The 25,463-nt window shown below is 45.4% G+C and overlaps 1 long non-coding RNA gene across 5 annotated transcripts; it reads left to right on the top strand.

Annotated features, from left to right (window-relative positions):
- The first annotated feature begins 204 nt into the window (after positions 1 to 204).
- Positions 205 to 25,199, top strand: LOC124101880 (uncharacterized). Of its 5 annotated transcripts, none has more exons than XR_006854723.2 (9): positions 220 to 1,140; positions 3,187 to 3,381; positions 10,924 to 11,135; positions 11,926 to 11,961; positions 15,131 to 15,432; positions 15,667 to 15,836; positions 18,706 to 18,851; positions 19,670 to 19,767; positions 20,332 to 25,197. It is a non-coding gene; the product is annotated as an uncharacterized LOC124101880 (long non-coding RNA). The 5 variants fall into 5 exon arrangements; XR_006854725.2 differs by having other exon boundaries at positions 1,008 to 1,140; positions 15,371 to 15,432; XR_006854722.2 differs by having other exon boundaries at positions 205 to 1,140; positions 11,926 to 15,432; positions 20,332 to 25,199.
- Positions 25,200 to 25,463: the final 264 nt, after the last annotated feature.

A 25,463-nucleotide genomic window follows, 5' to 3' on the forward strand; every position in this document is an offset into this window, starting at 1 on the left:
GAATCTCCAAGATTGACATCTTGGTTCTTTGATTTTCCTGGAATAATTGAGAGGATGAGGTCATTTATTTCACCAACCCAAAGTGAGTTTGAAAAATTCTACCAGTTTCTACCAGAGTCAGAGCCACTGAGGATATAAGTGGCTTGGAAAGGATAAAGATTGGGCAGGTCTCTGTGTGTGGGTGAGCACATGCATGCACTGGGAGGAGAGAGGAGAGGGTGTGTTCATGGAATGTAATCTGAACTGCATCTAAACTTTGAGACCTAGTCAACACAGCACTTGCTGGTGGTTAGATGAACCCGGGGTCAAGTACATTTACAGCTCTGTGACCTTAGGCAAGTGATTTCACTGCTTCTCAGTCCCTGTAGGTATAAACCAGGAGCACTAATATTACCCACCTCACTGGGCTGCTGTGAGAATTGAAGGCAGTGTGCATAAGACCCTTTCTCCCCTGGGGTCTAGGCAGCTCCTCTGCCAGGTTCTTGGTGGAGCGCTTGCTCTGTGGGATTTAAAGTGAGTGAGGACTCCCGTTTTCAGTGTGGTCTCTACACAGTTGTAGATGCAGTAACAGTTCGATTGTGCTAATTTACACAGAAGCCCAAGGGAAGCTGAATATGGGAGTGCTCAAGCATCCCACAGGAGCAATCTCCTCGCCCAAATCACAGGGACCATTTGTGTGTGTGTGTGTGTGTGTGTGTGTGTAGCTTTCCAGTTATGTGCTTTCGTATCTGTCACATTGTCGCCAGAATCAGCTGCGGTCAAGATTTCTACATCCCATCAACTCACAGAGGTTTGTGGAACGGGGATGGGACAGAGGTTGGCCACTTTCAGAAGTGAGTGCTTCCTTTGGGCGATGGGAAGGAGGCAATGACGAGTGCCACCCACCCACTTCACATCTCTTTGGCAGTTCGGTCTTAATCTAGAAGCAATAGTGGCGCCACCTCTCTCAAGTCGCTTCTCTCTGTGTCAAGTTTTCGGTGTTGTATTGGAGGGAGTGCCAGCACCACCACCTCCCCCCCCCCCCCCGCTCCCTGCACCCCGTTTCCCACACACTGTTCGGTGTTCTCTCAAGAAAGCACTGAGAACGGGAGTCCGGAGCTTGCAAATGGCAAGAACCTGCACAGGTCAATTGTCGCGTAGGTACGTAGTGTGTGCTTTTCGGGCTTCCTTTGGCGTGCATGCACTTTCCCCCTCGTTCATTTAGTATTAATGCATTTATCTGTTGGTTCATCCATTTATTAAGCACTCAGGCGAGCCACGCAGGCGTTGGAGACCTGCTCCGCCGCGGGTCTGGATCGCGAGGGTTAAAGCAGGCTACGCTCGGCGTCCCTCCTCCGCCCCCGCCGGGCGTGGAAGGCGGGAAGCGGCCGCGGCTGCGGCCAAAGTGGAACCTGCTCGGCGGCCGCTGCCGGCGCTGCCTTGACTCGCGGCCAGGCCTGGCGCGGCCGCCGGCTGTGGAATGTGTGAGCGCCATGTGTCACCGCCCCAGACTGTGGGAAAACGCTGCTCCGCTCACCTCCCAGCAGCTGCCTCGCGCCCGCCCGGGCGGGAGCCGGGAAACAGGAGCCGCCTGCTGCGGAGGACGCCCGGGGGCACTTCCGAGCGCTCGCCGCCGCCCGCCGCACGGCTCCCGCCCACACGCCCGGGCGGGCCGGACCCCGCGACCCGGGGGGGCTGGCCGCGGTCGGCGCCACCCGCGGAGACAGGGCCGGGAAGGGGCAGCCCAGCACGCCCTGTTTTTGCCCTCGTATCCTTCGTTGCTTTGGAAGGATGCAAGTGATCCAGAAAGGCCCTGTGCTGAGCGCTTCTGAGCGCTGACCTTAAGAGAAGAGCCAGGGATGAAGGGCTGGGCGCAGCGACTGTGGGTGGACAGACAAGGCCCTTCCCACTGGGGCTGTCTGATTACAGCACCTGCATCAGGCCCACGGATCAGTCAGCCCCGGGCGGGAGGCTCCCCACTGCCTGCTACTCCCAGATCAGAAACAGCTTCCCTAGGGCAGCAGCAAGAGACCAGCCGCCCCAGTGCAGGGTCACGCCTCCACTGCAGCCCAGAGACTGGGGTGCTGGGAATCACATGTGATATAAAGTCACCTGAGGCCAAGGGCTTCTAAGTCCAGCCACTCAGAGAGATGTACTCAAGGTCATCTTGCTGGGTGGCAACTGAGCCCTGTTGGACTCCAAGCTCAGAGTGCCTTCTGTCTGACCCCAACTCAACTCTCCTCTCCTGTCCTCCCCTCCCCTCCCTTCCCCTCCTCTTCCCTCCCCTCCTCTCCCCTCCCTTCCTAGGAGGTGCCTTCTCCACAGTCTAGTGCCCCAGATGAGTCCCCTGCCTAATGGAGTAGATGGGGATGAGGGCAAACCATGTGTCTTGGAACTCCAAGAGCTTCACCAAAAGTCATGCTGCCCAAGGCCCTAACCCTGTTACGTCAGCCTGTAGGAACTTTGAATCCTGGTTAGTGAAATCTCCAGTGCACTCCAGCCCCCTACCAACACTCTTCCATTTCCACATCTTGCTCCTGTTCTTCACTGGGTCACCTCCTCTTCTAGAGCCTTCCCAGTTGGGCTCAATCTGCATGTAGCTTCAGCCTCTCCTGGAGTCTGAAGTACTTGATTCCATCTCCTGTTTAGGTATTCATAGTTACCTATACTTCACCATCTCTATCTGTGCCCCCTTCCTTCTGCAATTTTGATAGGCAGAGACTGTTACTCTCTGTTCGAACTTTCACCAACAATATATGGGGGCTCTGTTTACATATGCTGCTCTATTTGTTGGCTGAAGGTACCAACAAATGAATATTGTCACTGTGATTTATCATGGACTGGGGATCTTATTACCAGATGTGTGGCCTTGGGCAAGTAATTTAATCTCTCAAACCCTCATTTTTCTGAGATAAACAGAGATAAATATTGGATCTAAAGTGATTTGTATCATGGTTGTCACATAGCAGGATTTTGCATGTTTGTCCATGTGTGTGTCTATATATGTATGTACACATATGTGTATCTATGTATATACATGTGTGTATACATACATATACATGCAGTCATGAGCAGTGTGATATTTTATATGATATTTTAGCAAATATATGTGTATGTGTGCGTGTGTACACACACACACACACACATATATATATTTACTAAAATATTATATACTGGTGGCTTAAACAGACTTTCATTGCCTCATAGTTCTGGAGGTCAGGAAGCCCAAGATCCTGCAACCCACTGGCCATAGTCCAGCCCATGGAGGCAATGGAAGGGGTGGTCATTGTGGAACCAGATGAGTGCCATATCTGATTCTGGTGGCCCAATAACCTACTGTGTGACTTGGCCCCAGCCTCCGTATCCTCATCTGGAAACCAAAATCAGGCAACTTGTTCCGTGGTGAGTACTTTTTCTCCTAGGTGGCCACTTTCTCTTTGCTCTCTTTCTCTAGCTCTCTCATGTCTCCTCTTATAAGGACACCAGCCCCACCTTTATGGCCTCCTTTAACCTTAATTATTTCTGCAAAGGCTCCATCTCCAGATACAGCCAACTTGGCGGTTAGCGGGTGAATCTTGGGGGACACAGTTCACTCCATGGCAGTGGGGAAAGAGTATGACTCAGTCTAGGAAGTCTCTGAGGATTGAGTGCTTAGGTTGGAGTGTGGTGGGCCTGCCTTGAGAGGAGAGCAGGATGGGCACAGATGCAGAGGCAGAGCAAGCCAGCAATGAGGAGCCAGGCATGGGCTCTTCACTCAAGAGCATGTGCTGCGTGGGAAGTAAGTTTGAGAAGCTTGGGGTGCACCAGATTACAGAGAACTTTTAATGCTGTGCTTGCGATTGATGTGTCTGAAAATAGCTGAAGAAGACTGGGGAGTGGAGAAGAACATGTTTTTAAATGGCAATGATAAGCCTTTGAAAAATGCTTCCCATGGCACCAGATGTAGGAAACCTGATTCTGGTTTCCAGTTGAGGATACTGAGGCTGGGCCAAGTCACACAGTAGGTTAGTGGGCCACCAGAATCAGATATGGCACTCCTCTGGCTGCACAATGACCACCCCTTCCATTGCCCCATGGGCTGGACTGTGGCCAGTGAGTTGCAGGAAATGAGAGCTGAAGCCAAAGTCACCTGGAGCCTCCAGAAGTGATCCAGATGAGACCCCTGACCTGGCTGAGCACATGAAGCTGACAGGGAGCAGTGGGGAGTGGGTTGGAATTGGGTCTCAAGGAATGGAGAGGATTCTAAGTATATGGGCAGGAAGAAAGAGGGACATTTCTTATCTTTTTGGGTATTTTGGCTGCTGTTCTGAAGGCAGTTGAAGATGAAACCCCAAACTATGCTGTTAGGTTCATGCTTTCCATAGTGATGCTTCAGATTTGACTGAAATGCTGGGGGCACTCCAAACAAAGGAACACTATAGACAGACTGTGAGTAGTTTTTCTGATGTGTCAGAATCTATGGGGCCAAATTGTAGGAAAACTAGCCATTTTCCTGATGCAGAAACCAAGGGTCAGAAAGAATAAAAACTGTGTGGCACTGTCACACAGATAGTAAGTGGCAGAACTGGTTGACTCAAAATCCATTTGGCTTCAAAATGGGTGCTCTTACCACCCCAGGATTCTGACACTAGCCCACCTTGACATTTGACGTTGGGTACCCACGTGGTAACTATATTTTCCAAACCTCAAATAGGGACACATGGTCTCACAAGTGTAAAGGCACTTAAGAGGACAGGAGACTAGAATGTTTTAAATTGGGACCATCCCAGCAAATCCAGGACATCTGGTCATCATAACTATCTGGGGGCTTCCCACACCCCTGGCACAAGGCAGGCTTTGCCATTTAATAGGCCTTCCCATATCCTGAATGCCCAGGGTCTATTTTTTGGTTGAAGCACATGCTACAGACAAGTGAGAGACACTTAAAAAGATCAAGCAGCTGGAGAGAGATTGCAGTGGGCATTCTTTTTAGAGAGGCCTTGGCAGGCGAGAAGGCAGGGCAGTGGTGAAAGGTCAGAAGAATTATCCATGAATTCTGGGGCCCAGGAGGTGTCAGAGCTGTGAGCTAGGGGACTTTCCACCAGCATCAGGCATGTAGCTCCCCCCTGGTCCTCTCCCCGCCTCTTCCCCCAGCTCTTCTCTCATTGGAAGCTCTCCCTCCTGCCTCCACTGGGAGCAGAAGGCTCTGCAGCTGGCTCATGGCACCTCATGGAGGGGCAGCTGGCTTCTGGGGAGGGAGACAATTTGCTGCCTCATTGTGTGGCTGCATTGAACCTGCTGGTGTAGAATGGGCCCAGCGATCATAGGTTGTGGTAGAATTATGGGAGCCTGGATATAAAACTTCCGTACACTGTAAAGAATTGGACACGTGGGTGCTGAGTTTCGCATTCAGAGTTAATTTCACATTGAAATTGTTAGAATAAAATGCCAGTCTGAGGAGAGGCCTAACAGCAGCAATTTGAAGTTTATGTGTTTGTCTCACAATGGTACAGTTGCCTGCTGATTCACAAATATAGGGAGAAGAAAGGAGAAGTAAGGTGTAAGGTAGTGTGAGTATGTGTGCATGTGCGTGTGTGTGTGTGTGGTTACATGTGTATGTTTCTCTGTGAGTGTACGTATTAAGAAATAGGAACGTATGGTCTGATATTTGTTAGAAAATTCATAATGAGAATTAAGGCTGAGCCTTATAGGATATGTGATCCATTCTTTTCACTTTACAGGTGGAAGCACTAAAGCCCAGACAGAAGTTAAGTTTCCAAGGCCAATAGATGGACAGTGGCCATATTGAGCATAGTTGCCAGGTCTTCCTGTCTGAGCCTAAGGCATCTGCTGCCAGACCATACTCAGTCGGATTGTACAAACTACCCCATGCAAGGAGCAACAGGGGACTCAGAGGGAGAGGAGATATAATGTCTAGGGTCAGCATCTCCAGGCTAACTGGGACAGCCATGCCTGCAACAGTGACCCAGCCAGAGAGGAGACCCAGACAGTACTGGCTGGGTGGTGAGATCCAGGGAGATAGCCCAGGGGACTGTGAGAAGTGGGACATGGGAACAGTCCTGCAGATGAGGGTGGCTGGGGAAGACTTGACAGAATAGCTGAAGGAGTGAACATGGTGAACATGGACCCTGGAATGATAAAAAGCAAGCGATAAAGTAGCACAGGCTTCAGGGATGCTCAGTGGTCCAGCTACTGCCTAGTGGTTAGTCAGGCTTTTAACAGCATCTCTACTTTGGATTTTTTTTTTTTTTTTTGATACTGGAGATTAAACCCAGGGTTGCTTAACTACTGAGCCACATCCCCAGTCCCTTGACCTTTATTTTAATATTTTATTTTGAGACAGAGTCTTGCTAAGTTGCTTGGGGCCTTGCTAAATTGCTGAGGATGGATTTGAACTCATGATCCTTTGGTGTCAGCCTTCAGAGTCTCTGGGATTACAGATGTGTGCCACCATGCCTAGAGGATTTTTTTTTTTTTAAGATGGGGGTTTCACTATGTTACTAATGGTGGTGTCAGATGGTCTTTCCACCTTAGTCTCTTGAGAAGTTGGGACCACAAACATGAGCCACAGTGCTCTATCTCATCTCTATCTTGAGTTCAAATGAACCAGTACTTTGCTTTTCCTGAAAAGTCTAAGTTAAAACCGATACTTCTAAAACCTCTCTGCAATGGGTTAAATGTCTGTGTCAATGACAGAGAGCATCATCAGTTAATATCTACTTCTGAATGAGCCCCAGGTGTGAGGGAGGCCACTCACTACGTGGTTGACAAAGCTATTTGTCAATCTGTGTTTGGGCCTACTGCATATTATTCTTCCGAAGCATTTCAAAAATTTCTTTCTGTAGTTTCTCTTGGAAAAACCTATTAACAAGCAGTTTTCACTTGTGCTATGCAATAAGGACCCTTAAAGTTACTCATATCATTTTCTTTTTATCTGGAACCCTCTGGAGATCCAGGGACACTGTTTGATTGATTTCGACCCCTGCCATAGCACCTCCTTTGAGTTCTTTGCCCAGAGTATGTTCTGAGGGATCTCATGTAGATTTGAACTGATGATCATATCAGGTTGATTCCTAACATCAGCCAGAAGAACTTCACATAATTCAAAGATGTGGCATGTCCAAGTTATCTCCAACTCTCTGGCCCCTCCATTTAAGCCTCTAGCTGTGAGCCATTGGATCTATCAGCACAAAACTGTGGTTGTATGAAACCTCAGCTAGACTCCTGTAAGCAATGCCACCTGAGGGGGGTTTCCCGAGAAAGGTGACTGAGTCTTACTTAGCTTGTACCTTTATGCTTATTCAGTGCCTGCTTGGTACATAGTAAGTGCTCAATAAATGCTTATTGGATTAGACTGAAATGAAACACAGTTTCATTAGGTTATTTCTGGCCTAACTTGAAGATAAGAAAAAGAGAAAAAAATATATAATTTCCTGCTCTGGAAACTGTACTATTAACTTTTTTTCTTCCAAGGTCAGTGTTTCTGATTCCTATTTCTGATCTCTGTATGTCACACAGGAGTGACAACTTCCCTGTTACTTCAAAGTCTGTTTCTCTTATCTAGACTGATTTATTTTAATTTTTAAAAGCACAGATTCATCTTTGATCTATGTACGGTAACGTATTTGGATCGATAAGATGTTTGCTCTCAGTTTCTTCATTTAAACAAGCTTTAATTGGTGTGTTCCCAACTTGTTCATTTCATTCACCCAGAAAAAAAATGTTTGACCCAGAGTTTATCATGGAAACTTGCATTAGAGACAATGTCTACATCCTGCTGGGTATTTCATCTTTACTTTATTAGGGTCAGTTCCTCCCCCATTATTTGGATGATAATTTATCTAAGAATATGATCTTGGGCTGCATTTTCATTCATATGAATATTAACTAATCCAGATGAACCACACTGGAATGTAAATACTGTGGCTGGAAGGCAGGATCAAAACCATTCCCTGAACAGAAATGTTAATCCTTTTATTGCCAAGGGGAAAGAACAGTTTAGCATGTAGGGCAACTGCAAGCATTTTTACATTAAGCAGAATCTTGTATCTGTTTTGTGTGATTGAGACTGTCTACAAGTAACAGGTAAAGGCCAAAGGTCTATAGAATTTCTAGAGATCCCTGTTTAAATATCAGTCCTATCAAAGAGGTTTGCAGAAATCACTGTTCTGATGATGGTCACAACTAAAATCAAATGTAGTGTTTCATCCACATTAACTATGTCAGGGGTTAAGTACTTGTTTCTCTATTTGTCTCTCTCTATATATATGCAGATTGTATAGGTTAGTGTCTCATTACTGCAATGAAATACCTGAGGCAAACTAACTTTATTATAAAAAAAAAAAAGAGGCTTATTTCGCTCACCATGTTGAAGTGTAAGGGCACGGTGCTGGGTCAGTTCAGTTCTGGTGATGACTGTCTTGTTGCCAGAGTTTCCAGTTTGATGATGGCACCACATAGCAAGAGACAGGGTGTCTGGGTATCTGGTCTTTCTCCCTCTTCTTATAAGACCACCAGGATTAATCATGGGCTTCACCCTAGTGAGCTTATCTAAACCTAATTGCTTTCCAAATGCCCTAACTCTAAACACAATAGTCCAAGTTTCGACCCTCTTAATACTATGAACACATGGCTTCTGGAGTTAAATCCTTGCACAAGATGAGGGCCGGGGGAAAGCCATATTCATGCCATAACACATCTGTAAGACTTCAGGGATGTGTGTATGGTGGGGAGTGCTGCTCGTGCCTGTGTGTACAATGTGGTGGTGGGTGATGGGTCTTGAGGGGTTGCACAAAATAGCAAGAGAGAAACTTAGTTTAACTAATAGTCTAAAAATATTATAAAGGTTTACCTGGGTCCAAACTCTAGATTTCTTCTAAATATCAAGAAATTGGCCTTTCCTCCCTTAAAGAAAAAGTCCATCTTTTTGATTTGTAAGAGTGTTTGGACTTTCCCAGGATACTTATGCCATTGGATATCATTTAGATGGGCTGCCTTGGAAAGCTTGCCTCCTTCCTACAGATGCCAAAATGAGGGACTACAGGACATAAAACAGCCTGGGGCCCTTGGGGATTTAAAGGGCTCTGGGCTGACCTCTTAGCTACCTTTTTACCTCCTCCAGCTTAGGCCAGTCTGGTAGGCCTGGTCTAACACAGGCTACTTCCGAAGTACAGGGTTCCTTGGGTTAAATCAATATTTTGAGTGATTTTTTTTCCATCTGACTAATCAGTTATTGGATTAGATTGATCTAGAACCTTCTGGCTATTATAGTACTTATCTGTCTCTGCCCCTGAGGAAAGAATCATCTTCATCATCATCTTCATCATCATCATCATCATCAACACACACACACACTCTCTCTTTCTCACAGCATCTTGAAGTTTTAGTGAGACACCTTAACTTATTTTAGCAAAACATGCAATTAAATAAAATTAAAGCTTCCAACTGTTTTGAGATGAATTCTGGTAGCATTAATGGTACTGGATTTTATAAAAAGAAATTTCAGTTATGGCAACCACATGTACAAAAGCACAACTGGGGTGGATGAAATTGGAGTCTTTGCTGGGTTAGATCAATATTCCACCCTAGCTACACATTCACCAAGGAACTTTAGAAAAGTACTGATGACTGGGTCACACTGGAGACCAAGTAAATAGACTCTCAGGGGATAAGACCCGAGTATTTGTAGTTTTCAAGGTTCTTTCAGGAGATTCTGATGTGATGAGCCAGTGATGAGAACCAGAGAGTCGGATAAATGGAACTAGGGAATCAGGAAAGTGAGGACATGCCTCGCAATAACAGGCTGACGCGTCTAAGTTTATAATTTAGGAGATATCTTTAGGTGTCAGCTAGATTGGACCTTGATTATGTCTCCTTTTATAGAAGGGAAACTGAGACTCAGAGCCCATTTAGGGGCTATAGGGCAAGAGAAAGGAAGCACGTGTTCTAGAAATTAGTATCTTTTGCTTGTGCCTCTCTGCAAAGCTACCTTGAAAATTAAGAGAAAAGACCATAGCATATGTGAATACCTGGGTTCAGTCTCCATCACGCCTGTGCATGCGCGTGCGCACACACACACACAGAAAAGTGGGGGATAGGCATGCTGTGTTTCTAACTATCCAATTATTTAGATCACTGGGAATGGTTAGAACGCTGGAAATGGCTCCTGGTGGTGAAAGAGCACAGCTCTGCAGCTCTCGGACCTGAGGAACACAAACAAAAAAGGTGCCACTTATTAATCTCTGCTGCTTCTCTCTGAGCCTGTCTTCCCATCTGTAAAATAGGAATTAATAATAAATTTGTCCTGATATTATTGCAGATAAGAGGGTAATAGGAAAAACATGTCACAGGTGCCATTGTGTATGCACAGAAAATTAAATGGTAATTATGGGGATTAACTGCATTTAGGAAAAACAATATTGAGTTTTACGTAAAAATAGCTGCAGAAGGGATTAAAAAGATGTCTTGGAGCCTAAAGGCACGAAGTATGGTAATCTTGCAAAAATTGTTTTTGGTTTCCACTGATCGGAAACGCAAATAAACCCCAACTGGAGCGCATCTTACTCAGGAATGAATAGATTTCCAATCTGTGTTTTCTTGCTTACCATGGAAAATATGCAACCCAAGGAAAGCACAGGTGGTTAAACTGTTCAGTGCCTCTATTTTTATCACGTGCAGAGGACGGTACGCATTCAAACCCAAATATTTTACTTAATAGAAAACGAAGACTAATTTCTCAAGGTTAAGAGGCTCCCGGTTTCCTGTGGCAAATTTAGGTTTTCGTCCATTGGAAAAGCTGTCCGGATCCAGGACAGACTGAATTCCAAAGCAAAAATAAAAAGCTCTCAACTAGCATTTTAAAAGAAGCATTTCTTTAAATTTAGGATTTCTCTATTTTATTTATTTTTTTCTTTCTCAGCTATCTCTTCTTTTCCCCCAAATCAGGTCACAGCAGGGAGGAACGTCACCTCCCCAGTTGAAGGTTGGATGTTTGTGAAATGAAGCCGAGACCCCGTGTGTCCCTAGGGAAGGTGACGCCCCCGCTCTCCCGGGCTTGTGCGGACGTGTCTCGGGCGTGACCTCTGAGCAGCTGCGCCACCCGCTCAGCCTCGAGGTGGAGAAACCCGAGCTCCAGGCAAAACCCCCATCTTTGGCAAGTCCTCCGCTGTTTCAAGACGCTGCCCGCGGCGGGGAAACGGGCCGCGTGCCCGGGGCTGGGCGGGGGGGGGGCTCTTGCCTGGCCTGACATTCCTAAAGGGCTGAGCGTCAGCTCACCTCGCAACCGACTTGTTACTGGGGCTGGGGATTGGGGTTGGGGTTGGACCAGAACAGAGGGATGTTCAGGGAAGCAAAGCAGAGAGCTTGGCTCACCTTCTGCCCTCGGGGGATCTCCAATTTTGAGATTTCTTTTTTCTTTATCCCCCCTCCCCACCCCACCCCACCCCACCTCCTACTTTTTTTCTTGCAGATTTTATGAGATTATTTATTTAGACCCTGACAAAACAAAATCTTCCTGTTATTCTACCCCTGGCCCCAACACTGATAAAAGTTTTTCCAGACTGTGCAGCCTCTACCAACCTGAAGCACTGGGCTACAAAGCTGAACTTGACTCTGAATAGTGGATTCCTGTGGAGGTGGTTAGTTCAGAGAGATCACATACTAGTCAATAATATTTATTTGAGGGCTTCTTCTGTGCTAGGCACAGTTCTCAGCACTTTCATGTAATAACTCATTTACTCTTCACAACAATCCTATGAAATAAGAAATTTTATTCTCCCCACTTTACAGGCACCAAAACTGGCATAGAGAGGGTTAGCAACCACATGGGGTGGCAGAGCTATAACTGGTAGGTTGGGCTGGGGTTTAGATTTCTGCAATTTAACTCCAGAGCCTGTGCCCATTCAATGAATGTTGTCCTGAAGACTTCCTCTCATCTCCACCAGGCAGAGGAAGGAGCCCTGGGAAGTTTGAATGTCATACATGGTAAGTCAGGTGCTCTGCTTTGGTTAGAAAGAGCTGGAAATTGTCTCTGTTTGGGACAGATCAGCAGTTTGTTAATTCTCCTCTTGCTGTTCTCAGAAAGGGCCATGGAGGAACTTGACCTACTGAAGGTGACAGGAGATAAAGACTCTAGTTAGCCACCCACTGGGAACTTATCTGAAAAGAGGAGAGAGGGGTGGGAGAGGGAGCTGCCACCTGACTGCCCAGCCATGCTTCACCTGCCAGTTCAGTCAGGGGCTGTGTCTAACTTTTGTGGCCCTGGGAAAATGTTGGGAACCTGGAGGGCCCCATGCTGACACTCTGAAGTCTGGCAGTGCACTTACTGATGGACAAAGTTGATCGAGATGACCAGGAGTTAGGAGTTGTGTTCCCTCAGTGGTATGGAGGTGTGCGGCATGGACTGAGTCAGTAGAGGGTGCTTTTGGGGAGAAGACAGTGGAGACCACGTTTCTGGGATGGTTTGTAGGCTAGATGGGCCTCCTTTCCCATATACACACCAAGGCAAGTTCCATCCCTCTGTCTGAATGTCTCTCTTGGTTAATTCTTACTTTTGGATTCTACTACCTACCTCTCTGCTTCACAGTTCCCAAGACACCATTCATTGCAGCTTTTATACCCAGCACACCTATATCAAGTCAGGCAGTAAGAGACTCTCCCCATCCCTCTTGCACACAGTGCACAGCTGAATGTGGAAAGTGAATCCCACTCTCCTTCAGAGAGCGGGGTCAGAGTACAGGGCAGTCCTGGGGCTATACCTGGGTCATCCTGACTGTTCCTGGGTGTACCCAGGTGAACCCTCAGAATACAGTATTTCTTCAGAATTTCTTCAGGTGGGTAAACTGATGTGATAGGACCCTTTGCAGGTTAATAAGTGTAAAATGTCTGGCTCCCGGTAAGTGCTCAATGTATATTGGCTTCTGCTTTTACTGCCATTATGATGCTACCCCTCTAGGCAGGTAACTCTGCCTTCCTGAATCTCATTGTCCTCATGTGCAAGGTTGAGGCAATACTATCTGTTTTATAGGATTGTTGTGAGGACTAAATAGTGTTAATTACTACTGTCAAGTTTGCAATAAATCACAGTGCTTCATGGGTTGCTTTAGCCTAGTTTATCTCCCAGGGGATGACTTTATTTCCAAACAGAAGACAGCTTCTTAGAAGAGCTTCAAAATATTGACCCTGGCTGGTGAGGGCATTTGGACACTTAACTCATCCAGCATCCCTTTCCCAGCTGTGAACTTGTATGATAATAACCACCTCTAGGAATCTCCAAGATGTTATGAGGAGAAAATATGTGATAATATACACAGCACTTTGAGCCCCTCTGAACAGAGACGCCCGTAAATAGAAGGTGGTATTATAAGGTGGAGTAATGGCTGGTGACTCCCCCTCCCTTTTTTATTTAATTAGGAGAAAACTAGTAATTAGGAAGCATGGCCTTGTGAAAGCTGTGGCCTGGGAAATAGTTCTCTTGGCACCTAATCAGAACTGTGACATGGCACAAGTTTCTGCCAAATGTGGCAGCAGGAGACCTCGCCCCGGGCTCAGAAACAGGTCTGGAGATCATGAGGAATTCACTGTCTGGAGTGCAAGGCCCCGAGGTGGCTGACGCAGAGCCAGCTGGGGAGCCTCCTTGGTCTCCTGCTCCAGAGGAGATCCCCACCCACAGGCCTCAGTGGCCTTCATCCCTGGGGACTCAGAGTCCATCTTATCTGCAGGTTACAGCTTGCTGCAACCCCAGAAACAAGCTGTCCCACCATGGGGCTCGTAAAAGATGTCTGATCTGGTTTGGTCTCTGATTCCCTTGCTGGGACAAAGAGTTCTCTTTAAGAAGGGCCAGTGTGGAGGAGGCCTTTGAGCCCTAGCTAGCCCGTGTGCCTCTACTCTGCAGCAGCCTCAGCTGGAGCGACTTTCCCTCCTCCCTGCAAATCCCCTAGGTGCTGCTGCAAGGTGGCCTTGGCCGGGAGGCCTCCCAGTCTTTCCAGTTCCATTGCACTCAGGCCTTCTCAGCTCTGTTTGGTACAGTGTGGACTTTTGCTTTTTGTCCTTCAACTCTCCCACCTCTGCCTCCATGATGCTGGATGGGGTGGTGATGGAAAGTAAGTTGGGGAAGCAAAGTGTTCCCAGCCCAAGCTCCAGCACAGTGATGTCACAGGGAACATCAGCAGCAGGATTGCTGGTGGGCTCTGACTTCCCCTCACCACAATGACGATACAGGCTAGAGGCTTTCTCATAAACCCCGAAGATAGCAGTTCCTTTTTTTCAGTTATGAATTATATTTTAAAGGTGCAGAAAATATAAGACACATATCACTCTGATTACCAGTTGTTGACATTTCTCATCTTTGCTGTGGATGTCTTCCTATGTATTTTTAAAAGTTTTCAATACAGCTAAGTTTTCCACCTCTCCAGACCCTCCCTGTGGGTCCCCACTGGCCTGTCATTTACCTGCACCTGTGGATGGTACTCAGGGGACTGGAAGGCTGTTGATTTTGTGCACATCTTCCTCACCCACACAAGTCCTCTCAGGAATGCCTCTCCACTCAGTCTCTTGTGGTGTCTGTGGCCGCCATTAACTTGCACTTGGACCATTTGCTCCTATGGACATTTTAAAGTCTTGGTCAGATCATATGGCCCTTTGCTCCAAGCCTACACATGGCTTCTGTTTCAACTCAGAGTAAAATTCAAGCCCTGAGGACCAATAGGACCCTATGTGATAGTAGCCTACTCTTTGCCTCTCTGACCCCATCTCCCAGGATATAGCCTTCTTCCCCCCCTCCCTCAGGGGCAGCCACACTGCTCTTCTCATTTTTCCTGGGACTTACTGTGGGCAAGGCTTCAGGCTGTTCCCCTGACTGTCACCCTCTTTCCCCAGATACCTACAGGGCAAAACTCCATATTCTTCCATTCATTGCTCACATTTCACTTCTCCCTGAACTCTAGGCATAAGGCACTTATAAATATATCCCTCATTCCCACCATTCTCTCCCTTGTCTGGTCTAATATTTATTTTTCCATAGCAGGTATTTTCTAGCAAATTGTATACTTTACTTATTTATTATTTGTTGCCTATTTCTGCCTACTACAATGTAAGTTCCCCTAGAGTAGGAATTTCTGTTGTTGAGGCACTAGTACTTCCTTCATTTCTACAGTAGTGCCAGGCACACGGGGGCTCTACAAAGATTTACTGACTGATTCAATAAGCCTATGGATAAATGCATCTGAGAATTTCTTTCTGGAGACGTTCCAGAATTCGTACAGATTTTCCAGGGTGTCTATGACACAAAAAAGGGTAGGAACCACTGACATGATCACCCATCAAAGTTTGCTGACCTCCTCTGCTTCTCGGGAGTCTGCCTGATGAAGATTATGAGCTTTTTATCTTTCTCCAGTTTGTGTCTCCCTGGAGAGCTAATCCTGGCAGCTACTGAGCCCTTCTCTCTGAGGACTGGTGGTAAGTCTCCCTGGATCTAGCCCTGGCTGGACTGGGTAGGGAGCTGGGAGGCTTTGGTAGAGAGTGTGGGCAGGAGCTCTGGCAGTGGGCCTGCCTCAGAGAAGCTGTAATTTTCCTATTCCTTCTGTGGAGACGTCTGGGAGCAGAGGCTGAATGTGGCCACGGCCTCTTGGGCATCCTTGGGGGAGGTAGGCAAGATGCCCAGAGCAACAGGAGCTGCTTCCTGCTTTGCAGGCTCCACACTAGGCAAGGAGCAAGACCAGGAAATCTTGCAGGAGCCCCAGCCCAGGAAGAACAGACGCTAGCTTGTGATGGGAGAGAGCGAACACAGATGAGTGGGGGGAACCTGGAAAGCAAAGAGACACAAAAGGCCATCTGGAGGTGATAGTGGGAGTGAATTGGAGGTGAGTCAGCCAGCTCACAGGGCAGTTAAAAGACAAGTGGGTAATTGTGGGTGCAGTCGGCGGGTCACACAGAAAATGAGGAACAAGTGGTTAATTGGGCCCACAAGCCCAGGATCCCGCCTATAATTAGCAAATTGCAGGGCTTTGATATTTGCTTTGGTAACAACTTGTGTAGTAAATTGCAGGGAGGAAAACTGCACCCCCAGCCTGGGAGGTGACCCTGTGTCTATGTTCCCTGAACCATTCTCTTACAAACACTGGCAAGCAGCACACACATGAATGTACCCCAGTGATGGGGCTAGGGCTTGCACTTTTCTGCAGGTTGACATCATCTTCTGATGCTTTCTGTGTTCCTCTGTACCCCATGCAGAAGTTTTGCCAATCAGGGCTAAAGCTGAAACCTAGTTTGCTGGGGATATGCTCTCACTATTCCTCTGCTTCCTTAAGCCATAGTCCCTGGGGTAAGAGACTTTCTGGACAGAGACATGCCATTGGAGTGGCCATGGGTAATTCCCATGTGAGTGCCATGTGAGGAGGAGAGACAGCATTGTTGAGTTGTATTCATGAGGTTGGTTAATGCCAATCCCTGATCAGGCACTGGCCTTCATGGGTTTCAGCTCTGCAGGTAGCTCTGCAGATATTCCAACTAAAGTGCAGACTAGAAGCATACAAAATTTACACTGGGATTATCCATGGCAAAACCCTACACATGGTTGAAATGCAGAGATGAATGAGCACAGATGATGCGAAAATGCCAGGAGCCCTGGGTTTGAAATTGGACTCATTCTTGATGGATCTTGTGCAGTTAAATATTTATACATCATCTTTGTCATTTATGGGTCTGTTTCTATTGACTGCTTTTTCTTTTAGTTATAGTTATTTATGTGTCTAGTAACTTTTTATTAGATGGTAGACATTGTGCTGTTATATTAAGTATTTGTACTGTGCTATCTTCTTTTAAAGAGCATTAGGCTTTGTTTTGGCAGGAAGTTAAGTCATACAGGGATGAGTTTGATCTCTTTGAATCCTATCTTTAAGTTCTGCTATGAAAGGCCTCGGTGAGTTTCCCTGCAGGAATAGTTCAGCTACTTTATTCACATGTGACGACTCTGGGTTCTCCATGGAGTGCCCAAGGGATCAACAAGGACTCTTCACCTTTTCTGGTTGTTGCATAATCATTTCCTCACCTTGTGAAAGCTCTGGATTATTCCGTTTACAACTCTTGTCATTGTTAATAGATTATTATTTTGTCCTGGTCTTGTAGAGTTTCACTGGGCCTCCAACTTCCCAAAGATTCAAAGGGATATTTTAGCAGATTTATGGCTTCCTTTTCTGTGTATCTCCTTCCATTCTGGAATTGTGAGCCTCCCCTCCTAGCCACTTTATCTTTCTCACTCTCTGTTCTCTGTCTCCTCAACTTAGTGAAGCTACAAAACTGTGCCCATAGCCTATAAATTGTCTCCAATCCTAAAGCCAGGATTGTTTGGGGCCTGGTCTTGTTGATGTCTTACCAATCAAAAGTTAGCATTGCCCATTTCCCAATGTCTGAAAACAGTAGTAATTCTGTCAAGACTGGAGGTTTAAATCTTATCAGGTTAAAATTCAGTCACCCCAAATATAGAAAGAGAATATACTACTAATTTTTACTTAAAATTCACTTATGATAAATAATGTACATAATGAATCTGAAAGCACCTACAAACATTTAAAAATTGTTTTTGGAACAGTGTGGTAAGTCTCTTCATCACCATCAGCATTTCCTTACCTGACTGGATCAACACTGGATTCGGCGGGAACACTCCTTGTGGACCAAGTGTGATGGTGTCAGTCATGAATGAGACTGGATGTGTATCCCTCCCTGGCTACACCCAGAATGGGTCTCTATACTGTCTTTATCATCATGGGAATAATTTCATTGACTGTCACATGTGGTTTGCTGGTGGCTTCTCACTGGTGAAGAGAAGTTACAAAATATGCCTAATGGATAGCACTCACTGGAAGTAGGTAGCCTGTGCTTACTAAGCTGTCTAGAAAGCTCTCTCTCTCAAAATAAATAGTATTATTAGTATTAATGAAGAATCAGTAATAAGGTCTCTTATAATCATCAGAGAGCAACACTTCTCCACAATGCCATCAGTTCTTCAAAACTCTTAACAAGTCCAGACATCTCCAACTGTAACTGCTTTGTATGAAATGCAAGTTTGATGAATCTTATTTTTGCATACATTGTGACATAAGTATTCTGGTTTGTGACTCAGAGTATTGTCTATCAAATCTAGAATAAAAATGCTCATTTTCCTTTGATACCAATAATAGCAATGGATTTAGCATTTTCATGAAATACAATTTAAAACTGTAAGGGATTTGTCTTAAAAAAAAAGATAAAGTTGGATTGGCTCAAATGCCTAATGTTACAGATAAGCAGACTGAGCCTTGGTGAGAAGAAGTGAATTTCCCAGTCCTTGATGACCTCTTAGTAAAAGAATGAGACCGAAACTCAGGCGACCAATTCCTAGTCTATAGGCATCCGTTCGTTCAGCTCATAATTATTGAGCATCTACTAAGTTCAGAGTACTGAGTTACTTGATATATGGACAATATATAACATGCTCATTCACAGAAACATTTAAAAATTGATTTTGGAACACTGTGGTAAGTTCCATAAATCAGCATATAATTTTGAGCTTTCTTGATTCTGACAAGCTTAATCAGAGTAGCCTCCATTGTCCAATGCAGAAATGCAAAAGGCTTTCAGCATTCAGGTCCTGTGGGATATTTTGAGACATATGAACATGTCAGGTAATTACTGTGGTTTTATGGCACTGTCAGACATGGTTATAGGAAAGCTAAGGATTTACTCTATATGCAGCCATTTCAGGGACCCAACGCAAAATGGATAATAAAACTTTAAGGAAATCGTTCATTGAGTTGCAAGATGTGAAGAGAGTGCTATATAAAATGGACAGAGTCCTGGGCTCCAGACCTGATTTCTCTGTGTCTAAGCATTTCTGTGAGGTGAGTACAACAGAGTAGATGACCTACAATGCCCGTTCCAGGTTGGAGAATCTGCATACCTGGTGCTCTATAGCAAGCCATCTTAGTGACATGCACAAAGAAGGCTGGGGATGGTGGATAGGACCTGAGTACCAAGAATGTGGGATGACATTCTAGGGTTTATTTATTTATTTTTGAGATAGGGTCTTGCTATGTTGCTAAGGTTGACCTCAAACTCAAGGTCTTCCTCCTAAGAAGCTGGAACTGGGGGCATGTGCCATCATACCTGGCTCAGAAGAACATTCTTAATCAGAGGGGAAACATTAGTAAAGGTGATGAAGCAGGGATATGGCTAAAATGGAATTTGTGACCTGACCCACATGGAAGGACTAGCCTCGCTCAGTTGGATGTCTAGAAGAATTTGAGGATGCATGAGCCAGAAGCCTTTCTTGCACCCAGTTTGAGAAGTTCTGCATTAAAAGTTAAAAACTGTGATTTGAACTGTTAATTTAACATCAGAGATTATAAATGCAAAGTATAAATAAGACAGATTAAAATAGGAAGGATTGAACAGAAGGTGGATGGTTTTTATAGATCTATATATTGGTATTTTTTTCTTTTAATTACCACTGAAACAAAGACAGAAAATTTCAAGATTATTCAATGGAACTGTTCTCCTCCCCCAAAACAACGCTCAGAGCTTTGCAGACTTCACTTTGCAAAATGGCGTTGAAAGGGGCTGATGGAAGATGCCAGGGGAGGTGGTGATTAGGAGGTCGTGGGAAGCCTGGGATACCAGGCTTGAGGATGGGTGGCAGTGAGCATTTCTGTGTTCTCAGTCACAGTATGGCGGCTGAACTGGAGATTGGAAAGCAGAACTGGCCCAGAGTCCAGGTGACAAGGATGAAGCATGGAAGGCTGAGGAGCCCGACATAGGGTGAGTGATGGTTCTAAGAAGCCCCAGATGCACGGATCCTGTTTGCTGATTGACATGGGGCTGAGGGAGGAGCTGTGTTGCTCCCTAGGCATCCCGCAATCACTTGGGGAGTGGTGATTGTAGACTCCCTGAGGCTGAGCAGCATTAGGCAAAGGGCTGGCGAGGTGGGCAAACTTGGGCCTTCATAAGCCCATTCTGTTTCTTCCATGGTAAAAAAATAAAATAAAATAGGTGACTGCACCTATCTCTTGAGTTTAATAACGACTGATGAATTAGTGTGTATGAAAGTTCTGAGGACATGTTGGTCACTTTGTAAGTTCTCAGTAAATATTTATTTCATTCATCTATTTACAAATTCAGTGCAACTTGGGAGGGAAGTAATTAGTTCATTTAGGACCATATCAAACCGATTCTGAATAAAGAGATTGTATCTGAGGGGCTTTTTGTAGGATGGGACCACTCCTAGTCACTAGGCAGTGCCATACTTAAGGCTACAAAGTTCCAGAAGTCCCTTTCTTGACCTTCCTTTCATTACCAACCCCTTACACTGTGGTGCGTTTCTAGGTCTGTAACGTAGTAAATGACAACAGCAAACAGAAACGAAGGACAGGAGCAACATGAGGAAGGCATGTGATTGAATTGATACATTTACTCCGTGAACCATTCCGAGGACATCTGCGGGATGTGGCCATCCTCCTCTTCTCTGTGGCTGGACAGGGCCGTCTGCCCTGAGGCCACAGAGTTGCCTGGTCTTGGGAGATGCTCTCTCAGCTGCGAGTCTCCTGTGCCAGGAGCACTACCAGGCACCGTTTCTCAGGTCTCCTGATCTCTGCTTGGTTTGCATGTTGCTCAAATCGGATCCACCCTTCCAGGCTGGCCTCTTGCCTTTTTCTTAGGTCCAAGGGACCAATGTCTGCATACAGGTGAGGCACTTCGCTGAGTTGCTTTCATCATGACTGCCAGTGCTGTGTGCAGGGCTGCGAGCAAGCCACCACGCCACGCCATGCAGCAGCACTGGCAAGAGAGTTGCAAGCACTATAGCAAGAGCTAGGGTGGTGACTGTGAGCTCCGTGGAAAAGGTATCTTCAGTTGGACCTGGTGTGGACTTGGTTTGGTTTCCAATGGCTCTAGTAATCCCTGAGCCTAGTCTTCCAGCCATATCAAGCAGTGCACCCGACATGTGAGCCAGGGCATCTCAGACCCTGTGGACCAGCCACATTCCAGCTGAGTACCTCTGACTAACCTCAGTTGGTACCAGAATCTCTCAGCAAGCCCAGTCTGAACCCTGACCCAGAGAACCATGAGCCCTAACAAAATGGTAGTGGTTTTAAACCACAAAACATGGGGGTAGTTTGTTATGCAGCAATAGATAACTAAAACACTAGACATAAACGGAAGAAACTTTGCTGTCGGCTTTTGATAAATTTAGGACGATTGTGTGTGATTTACCCCAACCATCTGTTTCTGTCCATGATAATTTCATTCTGCTCAAAATTTGGATCAAGTTACCTTTTAACGGAGCTAAACCTTCACTTGGGTTCACTGACAGCTTCCTGAGCCTCAGCAAAGCTTTCAGGCTTCCCAGCTGTGGCCAAGCTGGCAGTAGAGTCCCGCCTCCAGCTGCAGGCACACTCAAGCTTGCCCCAGCACCACAGCTGCATGCAGCTACCTTCCACTGTGATTTTGCAAAAATTGCCACAAGTTGCAACTGTGGCTGCAGAAGTTATTTTGCATGGGCCTGGATAAACAATGTACAGATGACATTTTCTCAGGAGCCCCACATACCACAAAGGGCATCTTCGTATTTGTTGTCTTGCCTTCCTCAGAGGCAGAGTGCATTATTTCTACATGGCTGTGTCCACCATCTACAGGGAGATCTGGAACTAAGTCATTTTAAAATGAATAGGAAGTCAATGAGAATTGAATAAGACCAAGCCATTGTACTGTTTTGTTTTAGCTCTGGCTTAGGCGAAGTCCCCAGTTCCTGAATAGTATAGGAAGGAGAGTAGGAGTGGGTAGTGCCCTCAGGATCAAGTAAGTACCAGAAACGTGAGTGTCATTCTTTCAGTATGCCAACATGACTGGCATGGCTTCATAGTCAGAGGGATGTGGGTTCAGACCTGAGCTTACTATGTACATATAAGATATGTATTCTGAGCTTTAGTTTCTCATTAGTCAAATGGGTAAACCTTCCCTCAGTCAACCTCACAGGCAATATGAGGATGTCTTATTTGGGGCTTGATAGAAGCAGACGCTGAGACAAGGCTAAGTGCAGGTGGTTTATCAGGAAGAGGAGGGATCAAAGGTGGCAGAGTGGGCACTGACAAGGAAAGGATGACAACCAGCAAGAAGTTCATTATCAAGCCAGTTACCACGGTGGAAATTGCAGCTTCATCCCAAGGAAGAATCTCCGCAAAGGTGTAGACTTGATGATTACTATTCCCATTTTACAGATGAGGAAATGGAAGTACAGTGAGATATTAGACATCTTTTTCCAAGGTCGCAGTGCTATCAAGTGGCAGAATCAGAATTTAATCCAGGTTGCTGCCATAATAATGAAAACACACACACATGTATTTCTCTAAATTCACTGTAGAGCATGGTGTCCATGTCATAAATTATTTTTTTCCCTTTCTGTACCAGCATTCAACAAAGCAAATATTTGTATATGGCCATTTGGAAATTGGTATTGATAAATATACTATTATCAGCTTTAAAAACTTTAATTATATAATCCATTTATATCAAATTTTTAGCACATCCAAGAGATTGATAGTATACTGGTAGCTCTGGAGGGTAATTGGGGAATGGGTTTCACTGCTAAGGGCTACAGAGCTTCCTTTTTGCAGTGAGAAAAAATATTCTAAAATATGGATGGTGATGTTGCAGGACTTTGAAAATACAAAAAAAATGTTGAATTATACATTTGAAAAGTATGTGATGCTTTTTTTGATATGTGAATTTTATCTCAATAAATCTGTTTTTAGGAAGAGAAAATTATAAGTATTAAACTTTGTTCTAAGCATTTCTTAATATAGTTCTTTCTAAAGGCAAAATTCTGAATGGAAAAAAATAAAATAAAACCAGTATCCACCCTTCCAGGAATGTAAGATACTGCTTCATTCCAAATGCCTGTGTTAGTCAGTTCTCTGTCAGTATTAAAAAACAAAACAAAACTAAACTAAGATAATCAACTTATGAAGAGAAAAAGCTTATTTTGGCTCATAATTTTGGAGGGTTGAGGTCACCAGAGATTTACCCCATCACTTCTGGGCCGGTAATGAGGGAGTACACCATGGGAAGAGCACATGGCAGAGAAAAAACAGCTATATCAAGGCCAGAAAGCAAAAGAGAGAAAGAAGAAGGGGAAGGGCCCTCTGAGGACACACCTCCAATGACCTAAAGACCTCCCATTAGGCCCGTCCTCTAAAAAGTTCCACCACCTCCCAATAGCACCACGGGGGTGGGGGGGACTCAGCCTTTAACACCTGGGCATTTGGGGACAGTCAACATCCAAACCATAACACAGTCTAATTTTAAGGGGGAATAGTGACAGAGTGGAGTGTTTCCAGGGGAAGTAAAGAAGATGGCAACAGAACTCATCATCCCATGAAGAACAATTAAAAGACAAAGTTGTGGTTTGAAGAACAAATGCTTAGTAAGGACACAGGAATGCTCCTTAAGTATCTGAAAATGACTGACCCACTATTGATTCCCAACATTCAGAATTTGGAACAATGGATTGAAACTACCTTTGTGCAACATGAGGAGCAGCCTGCCTTGAGAAGTACCGAAGCTCTTGTCACTCACCAGGTGACAACTGATCATTGGTCAGGGATGTTGTCAAAGTAAGCTGTCCGTGGAAAGACCATAGAATGAATCGGACATGACTTTTCTGTGTTCATATATGAATACACGACCAGTGAAACTCCACATCATGTGCAAACACAAGAATGGAAGTTATACCCTATGTATGTGTGATATGTCAAAATGCCCTCTATTGCCATGTATGTATGAAAGAGCAAATTCGAAAAATAAGCTCTCCTTGTTGAGGACATTAACTAAGATGGCCTAAAAGACTGTTTCCAATTCCGGAATTTGGTGCTTCCAAGTTCAATTCCTAATATTTATTTTCATTATAAATTACATGGCATCATTGGGAAAAAATGACTGGTCTTTAGAATGGTGGCTTTCTGTAAACGTCCTCCCCCATGGCTAGTATATCCACTGTGACCAGAAGGGATAAGCTTAGCTGGGTGGAGACTGACTTCCCAGTGAAACAGTGTCTCTGAAGGGTCTGAATTCCTCAGAAGGTAGAGGAGGGAGGTGAGCAAGTCAGAGTCTGGATGGGCAGTCAGGAGGTGTGGATTCCTCTGCAGCTGGAGACTCACAGCCTAACTGACCACAGAGTAAGCTGACTTGGGACACAGGGTTTCTGGTAAGCAGGACTTTTAATGCAAAAACCTGGGGAAATGCAGGCTTGTCACTATAATGCTTATCTCAAAATATTAAATGAGAACTCTGTTTTTAACTAGAAAACAAGAAGCTGTACAGATTTCCTAATGCCTAAAAAACAAAAAAACAAAACAAACAAAAAACCTTCTGAGATGTATCTCAGAAGCCAAGGTGTTGAGACTTAAGCAGGTTGCAATGGAAGAAACTTTGAACCAGCAGATCTGGGGTTCCATTCATCCACTTTATACCTGTGTGACTTAGGAAATGTTCCCAACCTCTCTGAGCCTCAGTTTGCTCACCTGAGAAAGGAAGATGATGGCCGATTGTTGGTCAGGGTCTTACTCATATCCTTTATTTCAACCACCATCAATCTACATGATGAAATTAGAAAGTTTACTCCTTTGCAGATGCTCGCCATGTTCCTAGAGGATGACTAAGGGCCATGCTGAACAATCACCATGGAAGGTGACAAGGTTCAGGTGACTTGCTGACTAGGGGAGGTCAGCCGACTGGAGAAGAACAACATCTCTACAACATAATACCACGGGAAGTCCTGGGGTCCTGTCAGCTGACCCCGGGTCTGTTGACACCTGAGAAGTGTCAGTCCCTTCAGATGGCTCTAGGATTTGAAAAATGTTCCCACAAACTCAGAGGAAACTATATATTGATTAAGAGAAATATCCAAGTCACTGGGGGAACACTTCTGTTCCCAGAATCTGTAATGACCTGTTCCTGGGCCCCTTCTGCTTCTCTCTGATGTTGCTCCTGTGAGCAGCCTGGAACTCTGGACTCCGATGTCACCTGAAGTCCACCTCCCTCCCTCAGGACCCAGACTCCCTATGTTTTACTCTAATATCCTGCACCAGCTGTGCTTCTTTGTGCTGACTCCTGCTGTGGTCTAGACTCAGGTGTAAAGGGGCTGGACAGCCATCTGCTCTTTCTGGAATCAGAGCAATGACGTGGGCTTTGGAGGCTGGGATCTCAGGACTTGAGCTCCAATAAATTTCTGTGAACTGGAGTCTCTTCTTTCTGGTATGGGGCCGGGGGAAAGGGTTTCAGGGGGAGGGTGGATTCCAAAATTGGCTGATAATGGACATCCAGAGAACAGGTTTCTGGGACACTTCTATAGCACATTGTGAGCCTTCCAGATTGGTGATTCTCAAACTGCAGAAGCGTCCTCTAAAGAGCTTGTTAAAATGCAATTTCCTGGGCCCAATCTCCCTGCCTTTCTAATTCAGTAC

The sequence above is a fragment of the Marmota monax genome, unplaced genomic scaffold, assembly GCF_021218885.2.
Source record: "Marmota monax isolate L192 unplaced genomic scaffold, Marmota_monax_Labrador192_F-V1.1 WCK01_AAM20220418_F8-fsc00052, whole genome shotgun sequence".
Taxonomy (NCBI): domain Eukaryota; kingdom Metazoa; phylum Chordata; class Mammalia; order Rodentia; family Sciuridae; genus Marmota; species Marmota monax.